Source organism: Homarus americanus, unplaced genomic scaffold (genome assembly GCF_018991925.1).
Source record: "Homarus americanus isolate GMGI-L3 unplaced genomic scaffold, GMGI_Hamer_2.0 scaffold25013, whole genome shotgun sequence".
NCBI lineage: Eukaryota > Metazoa > Arthropoda > Malacostraca > Decapoda > Nephropidae > Homarus > Homarus americanus.
The window spans coordinates 5,129,966-5,138,360 of NW_024722158.1; positions in this window are offsets into that span (position 1 = coordinate 5,129,966).

Below are 8,395 nucleotides of genomic sequence, written 5' to 3' on the forward strand. Positions count from 1 at the left end.
ACGAGACAGGTAACCCACGAGACAGGTGAGCCCACGAGACAGGTAACCCACGAGAGTCCCATGAGACAGGTAACCCACGAGACAGGTAACCCACGAGACAGGTAACCCACTAGACAGGTAACCCACGAGACAGGTAACCCACGAGACAGGTAACTTATGAGACAGAACACGAGAGGGGTGACCCACGAGACAGAGAACCCACAAAACAGGGAACCCACGAGACAGGTGACCCATGAGACAGGTGACCCATGAAACAGGTGACCCACGAGACAGGTGACCCATGAGACAGGTGACCCACGAGACAGGTGACCCACGAGACAGGTGACCCATGAGACAGGTAACCCACGAGACAGGTGACCCACGAGACAGGTAACCCACGAGACAGGTAACCCACGAGACAGGTTACCCATGAGACAGGGACGATGGGAATAAATCGAGTGTATTTTATTTTTGTGGATGGTGTGGCAGTAATATCGAGGCTGTAATTCTCGTTCGTCAACTCAAACTCTAACACATTAGCTAAAACAACTATCTGTGCAGGTGGGGGTCGATATGCTCCGAAATCTTACGTGTGACTAGTGACAGCCCTCGTATACCAATATTTATCGTCCATGGTCTCATATTGTTTCTCACAAAGTATGCACAGATAGTTGTTTTAGCTACTGTAGAATCTCAGTGTGAATTGGTCGTTTTGGTGGTGGTTTGTCAGGGGGTGGGGGATGTGGGGGTCTTTATGCAGTTCCTGGTAGGGGTAGTGGTGATAATGGGTGCACATATGGTCGTCGTGGTGGTGACAGAGGCATCACACATGGTCGTCAGGACAGGTATGGTGACAGAGGCATCACCTGACACAGCACTACACACACACTACCTGGCTCACTATATTGCTCCCATGGTAGCTCGACAAAGGCCTCAGTTTCAAGTTACAATGAAACAGTCGAAATGTATCAAAGCTTCACCACCTTTCGAACTTTTTTTATTGTTACTTTTTTTTTATACTTTTGTTCTTGTAATACCTGAAGTGTGACAACATGTTAGAAATGGATCAGTGACAGGCGAACCGTGTCTGATTGTATCGTTTTTATTTCCTCATAAACCTTGACAGTAAATAAATAAAAAAAGTCTTGGTTGTTAGCTCAGGACTCGTGAGAACACCTGAACTAAACTTTATGGGAAAATCATCTTTTTTTTTTGTTTAGAGTTCACGTGTTGGTCCATCCAGATCATGTACCACACAATCTCGTGGAATTTACTGTTACCATGTGGGAAAAATTGGAACAAGCGAACAACTGGGGTATATCTCAATTTACATGGGAATTCTCTTCAGTTCTTTCATCAGCACCAACTACCTACACCCTTCAAAAACAAACCCCAAAATAATATACACTAATATATACCTCTACTGTGTGTTTATATATATATACACACAGGGGGTATATATAATGGTATTTTTTTTCTCACGTTGTTTCCCTCTCATGTGGGTTTATTCCATCAGCCTCTCCTTATACCTTATCGCTTCTGCCAGACAAACAGAGAGAGAGACGCGCGCCCTGTGGTGTGAAGAAGGCATGTGAGGTGACGAATGGAGGGTCGACGCTGTGATAATGACGTGAACGTGTGGAAATAGGACGACGAGGAAACAGGGAGAGGGGAAAATTGAATAAAAGGGGAAAAGATCTTGGGAGGAAGAGGAAGAATGTGGTTGAGGACAGACAACACGGGGGAGGAATGTGTTGGGATGGTTGGTTGGGATGTGTAAGAAGGAAACTATCTGCTCCAACGTGACACATCATAAGAGGTAAACATTATAATAAAGATACTTACCGAGACAGACATATATATATATACAGAATCTAAAGACCATTGTTTACTACCCAACTACAGATTTTCCTCACAAGTCCCTGGAAGTCGTCGCCTACACCTTCCCCCCCCAGCACCCTCCACCCTTCCCTCCTTGCAGCCTCCATCCATCCTGCCCCCCCCTCACCCCTCCAGTCTGCACTGATCCTCTTAAATAAATTTACACATATCACGAGTGTGTGTGTCTGGGGGAAGTTTGACGAGGTTGAGGGCGACCGACTAGGGTCTCTCTCTCTCTCTCTCTCTCTCTCTCTCTCTCCTACTTACTCTTAAGACTTCTTTCTCCTTTAACTTACTCTAAAGACCACCTCCCGTCCTACTTACTCTACTCTAAAGACCACCTCCCGTCCTACTTACTCTACTCTAAAGACCGCCTCCCCTCCATTTACTCTTAGCACCAGTCTTTTTTATTCCTCCTCTTCTTGGCTCAGTGACCCTTGATATAGTTCTTGTTGATTTGTGTAAATACCCTCATTAAAGTCACACATATATACGTACAGGATAATTTTACTTCACGCGGAGGAAAAAAAAAAGTTTCCCAGTAATCTCGTGGACGTATATATTTCCCACCCGGGCGTTATAGGACTTCAGGAAACAGCGTTATAAATTTCCCTTCGTTTTAACTCGGGGTCTCTTTTGGTAGTTAGGAAGGTTCATATATTCTCTCTGTCAAACTCTCACACACCCACTCAATTCGACTAGTCTTTCATCATCATCAATATTGCCGTTTTTCCGGGTCATTTTACACGCTTGGGTCAGGTCAGGCCAGGTCAGGTTAGGTTAGGTCAGGTTAGGTTATATTAGGTTAACATAAGGTATTTAATCATCAGGTGAAATAAGCTGGGGTGGGTATAGTCTTCACGTGATCCGACAAATCGATTCCCCACACCTTTCCGCACGTTGTGAATTGGACGGGAAATACAGTAAGCAAAACTGCATAGGGTTTCTTTTGTTACAGTAGACAGACCATAAGAAATGGAGAGTGTTTTCACTGGTAGGAGAGAAAGGAGGCTATGAAATCTACATATTCAATAACTTGCTTCAAGTTTCCCCACTTCTGCGCAGAATGGATTTCAACACTATTGAGATACGATAAATTGGTTTCCTGTCATGCATATTTTTACCTCCTCTATTCTCTCTCTCTCTCTCTCTCTCTCTCTCTCTCTCTCTCTCTCTCTCTCGTCCCCCCTCTTTCGTCACTCCCCCCTCTCTCGCCCCCTCTTTCGTCCCCCCTCACCTCTTAAGATTTACCTGTAATCACATCTTCCTTTCCCTCGAGTCACCTGTGTTATTAAAAGTACAGGTGGTTATCAAACTTTATTTCCCTGAAGAGATGTGCTACGAAAACTTGGTTCTATACGCACACACACACACACACACACACACACACACACACAGCAACAAGTAAAGCCGATACTGCTGTTGTAATACAAACATTCAAGCGATCGCCACTAGAATTTGTACACACGAATGTAGGGAAAAAGTTACAGAAAAAATGTCACCTAACCTAACCTAATCTAACCGACGAGCGTTTACAAAAGTGTTTAATTTAACTGACTGACTGACTGACTGACTGACTGACTGACTGACTTACACTGGAAATAAGGCGGCCACTGACGGTATAGCTGACAGTGTGCTGACGGATTGGTTGCTCATGGTGTGACACGCCTCTGAATTCTCTCTCAGGATGGTCATATTCAAGTGGTAAAAGATGTGGTTAAAATGGTGTGCTAAAAAGGTGTGGTTAAAAGGTGTGGTTAAAAAGTGTGGTTGAAAAGGTGTGTTGAAAAGGTGTGTTATAGTGTTTATTGTGGTAGTTTGTGACACGACACCTAACCTAACCTAACCTAACCTAACCTAAAGAACGTAATTGGAACTTAAAGGTAAAGTCAATGTCTCAGTGTTAAGAAATGTTCAAGGTAACTAACTAGCTATTTTTTATTTTATTTTATCCATCACATTCCTTTGTTTGTCTGTTTGTTTGTTTTCGTTTTATCTAAATATTATTACGGTCTTTAAAAAATCTCTTGGCTTTTTTTTTAGCTTTTTTTTGGTCTTACGTGAATTTCAATATTTATTTTTTGTTTTTTGTTGTTTGTTTTTTGTCTCATGATCTATTTCAGTGTTTTTGTTTCATTTATTTCAATATATTTTACTTTTTTGTCTCAGCTACGACGCAATTTAATGTTTATTTCTTTTAACTTTTTGGTATCTCACATTCGACGCTATTTCTGTTTTTGTTTCATTTATTTCAATCTATGATTTTTTTTGGCCACAAGTCACATAGAGAACAATCGGTGAAAGTAATTCCTCAATGGGTGGGCCGTGGTGAAAGTCCAGCACAAACTGGCCGAGGCTGCACCACGAATTTGAATCGAGTTGTAGGGTGGAAGTTTGTCCCGTCAATTCAAATGTTTTCCATGAAGGTTAATTATTGTCGCTTTCTCTTCCTTCCTTCCTTTTCTTGTTCTTAATCCTATGTGTGTGTGTGAGAGTAGGCGTAGTAGTTGAATGAGGGTGCGCCAAGACCGTAGACTTTCTATTGCTAATTGAGGCGCTGTTGGTGTATACATGAACGTCTGAGTGTACTGCGTTGTTATACATGAACGTCTAGATGTACTGCGTTGGTATACATAAACGCTTTTATTTATTTATTTATTTTTTCATCCTTATAGATTAGAAGTTATTTATGTTACGTTGGCTTGGGAATTCGCTTTTATATTCTTTTTTTTATCTTTTTGTTTTTTTTTCTTCTCTATTTCATCTTTTTGTCGTATATATTAAAGAAGGTTCTGTGTTGTTTTAGTGGTTAATAAGTGACCAAATGGAGACAAGGGAAGAATCGTATAGTGTTATTTTTATTTTTATTTTTATTTTTATTTTTTGAAGGAAGAGGGGAAGGATGAGTGGAGGGGAGGAGAGGAAGAGAAGGAGGAAGAGGAGAAGGAAGAATGTTGTTGGCCCTCCCATTTGAGAAAAAATAGAGTATGTGTGTGTGTGTGTGTGTGTGTGTGTGTGGGCGTCAAGAAACTCAAGAAATACAGTGGTCAGACACAGGCCAATAAGACCAACCTGTCGACTTTCCACACCTGTTCACACCTACATGTTTGTGGTTGATTTAATCATCAGGTGAAATAAACTACGGGTGCTTAATTTTCAGGTGATCCGATATTCCTGCTGTCATAACGTGTATCAGTCGGTCAGTCGTTACCTCATCAACAATCAGGTTCCACACACACACACACACACACACACACACACACACACACACACACACACACACACACACACACACACCATCCATGTTCTCTTTAAACCACAGGAGAAAGTTTGATGCATAGTAATGGGATATTAACTTTATCCTGTTTGGGGGTTGACTACCATTAGCTAAGGAGAGAGGGAGGAAGGGAGGAGAAAGGGAAAGGGTAAGAGGGAAGAAGAGAGGGTAAAGGGAAGGGGAGAGAAGGGGGAGAGGATGCGTGAATTAATACTATACTATACTGTATGTAAATGTATTCAACTTGCTTCTGTAAGTCCACATAAAGACGGTATTGAAAGGATGTCAGACACACACACACACACACACACACACACACACACACACACACACACACACACACACACACACACACACACACACACATCAATATGAGGACGCTGAATTGCTTTTCCCGCCCCTGTGTTTGAGGATGGCCGTCCCAGAGGTTAAATCCAAGTATGAATTTGAATAAAGTGTAGACGCCGCCACTAACACAGCAACCGCACGCCCTGAATTAATTAACGAGCTGTGTGATCCAGATATACCGGATAACTAGCTAACCGCAATGGCTATAATCATTACCCTGGGAATACGAGACACCAATCTACACATACACACACACGCACACGCACACCCAGCCTCTATCTGTGTGTGTGTGTGTGTGTGTGTGTGTGTGTGTGTAGAGAGAGGAAGGAAGGAGGAAGCTGGTCTATCGCCTGGCCAAATGTCAACAAATGCCAACCACAAACTTGTATTGACGTTATTCAGGGTCCGGCATTCTTTGTAAATGAAACTTATTTGTGGGAATTGGTCGATGGGAGTAGGGGTGTGGGAGTGGGCATGGTGGGAGTGTGGGAGTGGGGGTGTGGGAGTGGGGGTGTGGGAGCGGGGATGAGAGCGTGGGGGAGGGCGGTGTTGGGAGTAGGTGGAGGTGAGAGGAGGGAGTGGAGGGTGGTGGGAATGAGTAGTTGGATTGGGGTAGGGACAGAGCAAGGCTGGTAGGAGGGAGGGGAGGTGGAGGGAGTGGCAGGAGGGAGAAGGGTGACTTCATCTTCTATGTATGTTAGGTTCTAAATCAACAAGGCGTGTGATGTGATGCTATGTTGTTCTATAGGCTTCTGCCTTGCTGAGGGTGTGTGTGTGTGTGTGTGTGTGTGTGTGTGTGTGTGTGTGTGTGTGTGTGTGTGTGTGTGTGTGTTTAACCCCTAAATACATTCACCGAGGGGGAAATGCTGGGGCGTAAATTGCTGAGTATTGGCAGTGTGTATGACGGGTGTGACACTACAGAATTAGATAGCACCATTGTTTAATTGTTTACAAGCAGACGGCGGCCAATTAATAAAGCTAATTAATTGCCGTTGCGAAGATTAAACACTGAAATTGACCGTAGTTCGTAATGGGGAGTAGTTTATGTATTTACGTGTCGGATTAGGTGATAGAAAAGGCACACATGAAGATTAGACACCCCCAATTTTACCTGATGATTAAACACACTAACGTTACCTGGGGGGTTAGGTTAGGTTAGGTTAGGTTCCGAGGATTTTGGGTAGAATAAGAGAATGTTATTGTAAGTCTCTGATTATAGTATTGTTATTTAGTATGTAGGAGTCACTGTAATGCCTCCACAGCTGTATTTCCGGGTTACTCTCCTCTCCACACTTAGTTACACCCTAGACCACTCCATACTACGCCTCCACTCCACTCCACTCCACCCCACCCTAGTCCCCTCCACACTACGCCTCCGCTCCACCCTAGCTCCCTCCACTCCACCCTAGTCCCCTCCACACTACGCCTCCACTCCACCCCACTCCACTCCACCCTAGTCCCCTCCACACTACGCTTCCACTCCACCCTAGCTCCCTCCACTCCACCCTAGTCCCCTCCACACTAAACCTCCACTCCACTCCACACTGCCAGCCAATTACCTTCACCCACCGTACTGTATAAAGTTGGACCAGGGAGCACAGTCATATGGTTAACTTTGTATATTGTTGTATTTTTGGGAGTTTTGGTAATTGTTATGTGATCACCAGTGTGTGTGTGTGTGTGTGTGTGTGTGTGTGATCATTCTTGTTATATTTATTAAATTCTCTCTCTCTCTCTCTTTCTCTCTCTCTCTCTCTCTCTCTCTCTCTCTCTCTCTCTCTCTCTTCTACCCTGGGAGCCAGCTGGTCGTCGGCCAGCTGGAGCAACACCTGCTACATTATTCATCGACACCATCTGCCACCCTCACCACCTACCACTACCATCACCTTTCCTTACCACCAGCCTTCACCCTTCGCGGCTCTGTCTTGCCCACCACTACCACCACTACCCACCACTACCACCACCCAAGCTTATAAATATTCAAGAACACCTTCATTACACCTGGCTGTAAATTGGCACTACTTACCTGTACCTACCTTTACAGATGGGGAAGTGAAGATGGTCGAGTATAGTGCCTCATACACTCCTTCCTCCTGTACCGTGACTTAGCATTGACTTAGCCTATAGAACACACTTTGACTCACATCTGTACTGGTAATGAGACTTTAACTTGGGGATAATCAGAGTTCAACAGCTTGGGGAGATGTATACCCACCCACTCACTCACCTCGTCCTAATGCTCTTACTCATGTAAACAAAACCAAGTATACATAATAGACTAACTATGTATACGAAAGTAATTACTGCTCATTGTCTGTGGAATATTTCTTTTTTTGGGGGGGATTTATAGATGTAATTACGTCTAGTCACTTCCGGTTATGACGTTATGAAGGAGTTTTACGTTGTCTAAATCTGTTGAGAAGTAGTGTCGTAATTGTGTAATGTGTTGGTGTGGTTTGCCTCGGGTGGCGGTAGATACGCACGCAAACAGGCACACATGCGCACAAACACACACACACACACACACACACAGGAAGAGGAGGAGGAGGAAAATAAGAAAGAAGAAAGAGAAATAGGACACAGAACAAGACGCCTTAAGTCAAAGTAACAAATCTTATAGGACGAGTGAGTGTCTTAAATTCCTGAGGCACTTTGTTAGACATTATCCACTCACTCTATAGGTGGCTGTCCTTAGTCCCAAGTGGCTGATATGTTAACACTGATATTTTTAAACGTGATACAAATTTCAGATCAAGGCTAAACAATACGTATATATTAGTCTTGTTGCCTCAGCTTGTGTGTGTGTGTGTGTGTGTGTGTGTGTGTGTGTGTGTGTGTGTGTGTGTGTGTGTGTGTGTGTGTGTGGAGTTGCCGGTTCAGTTCACGTAAACACAAAAAATAAAAACAAAA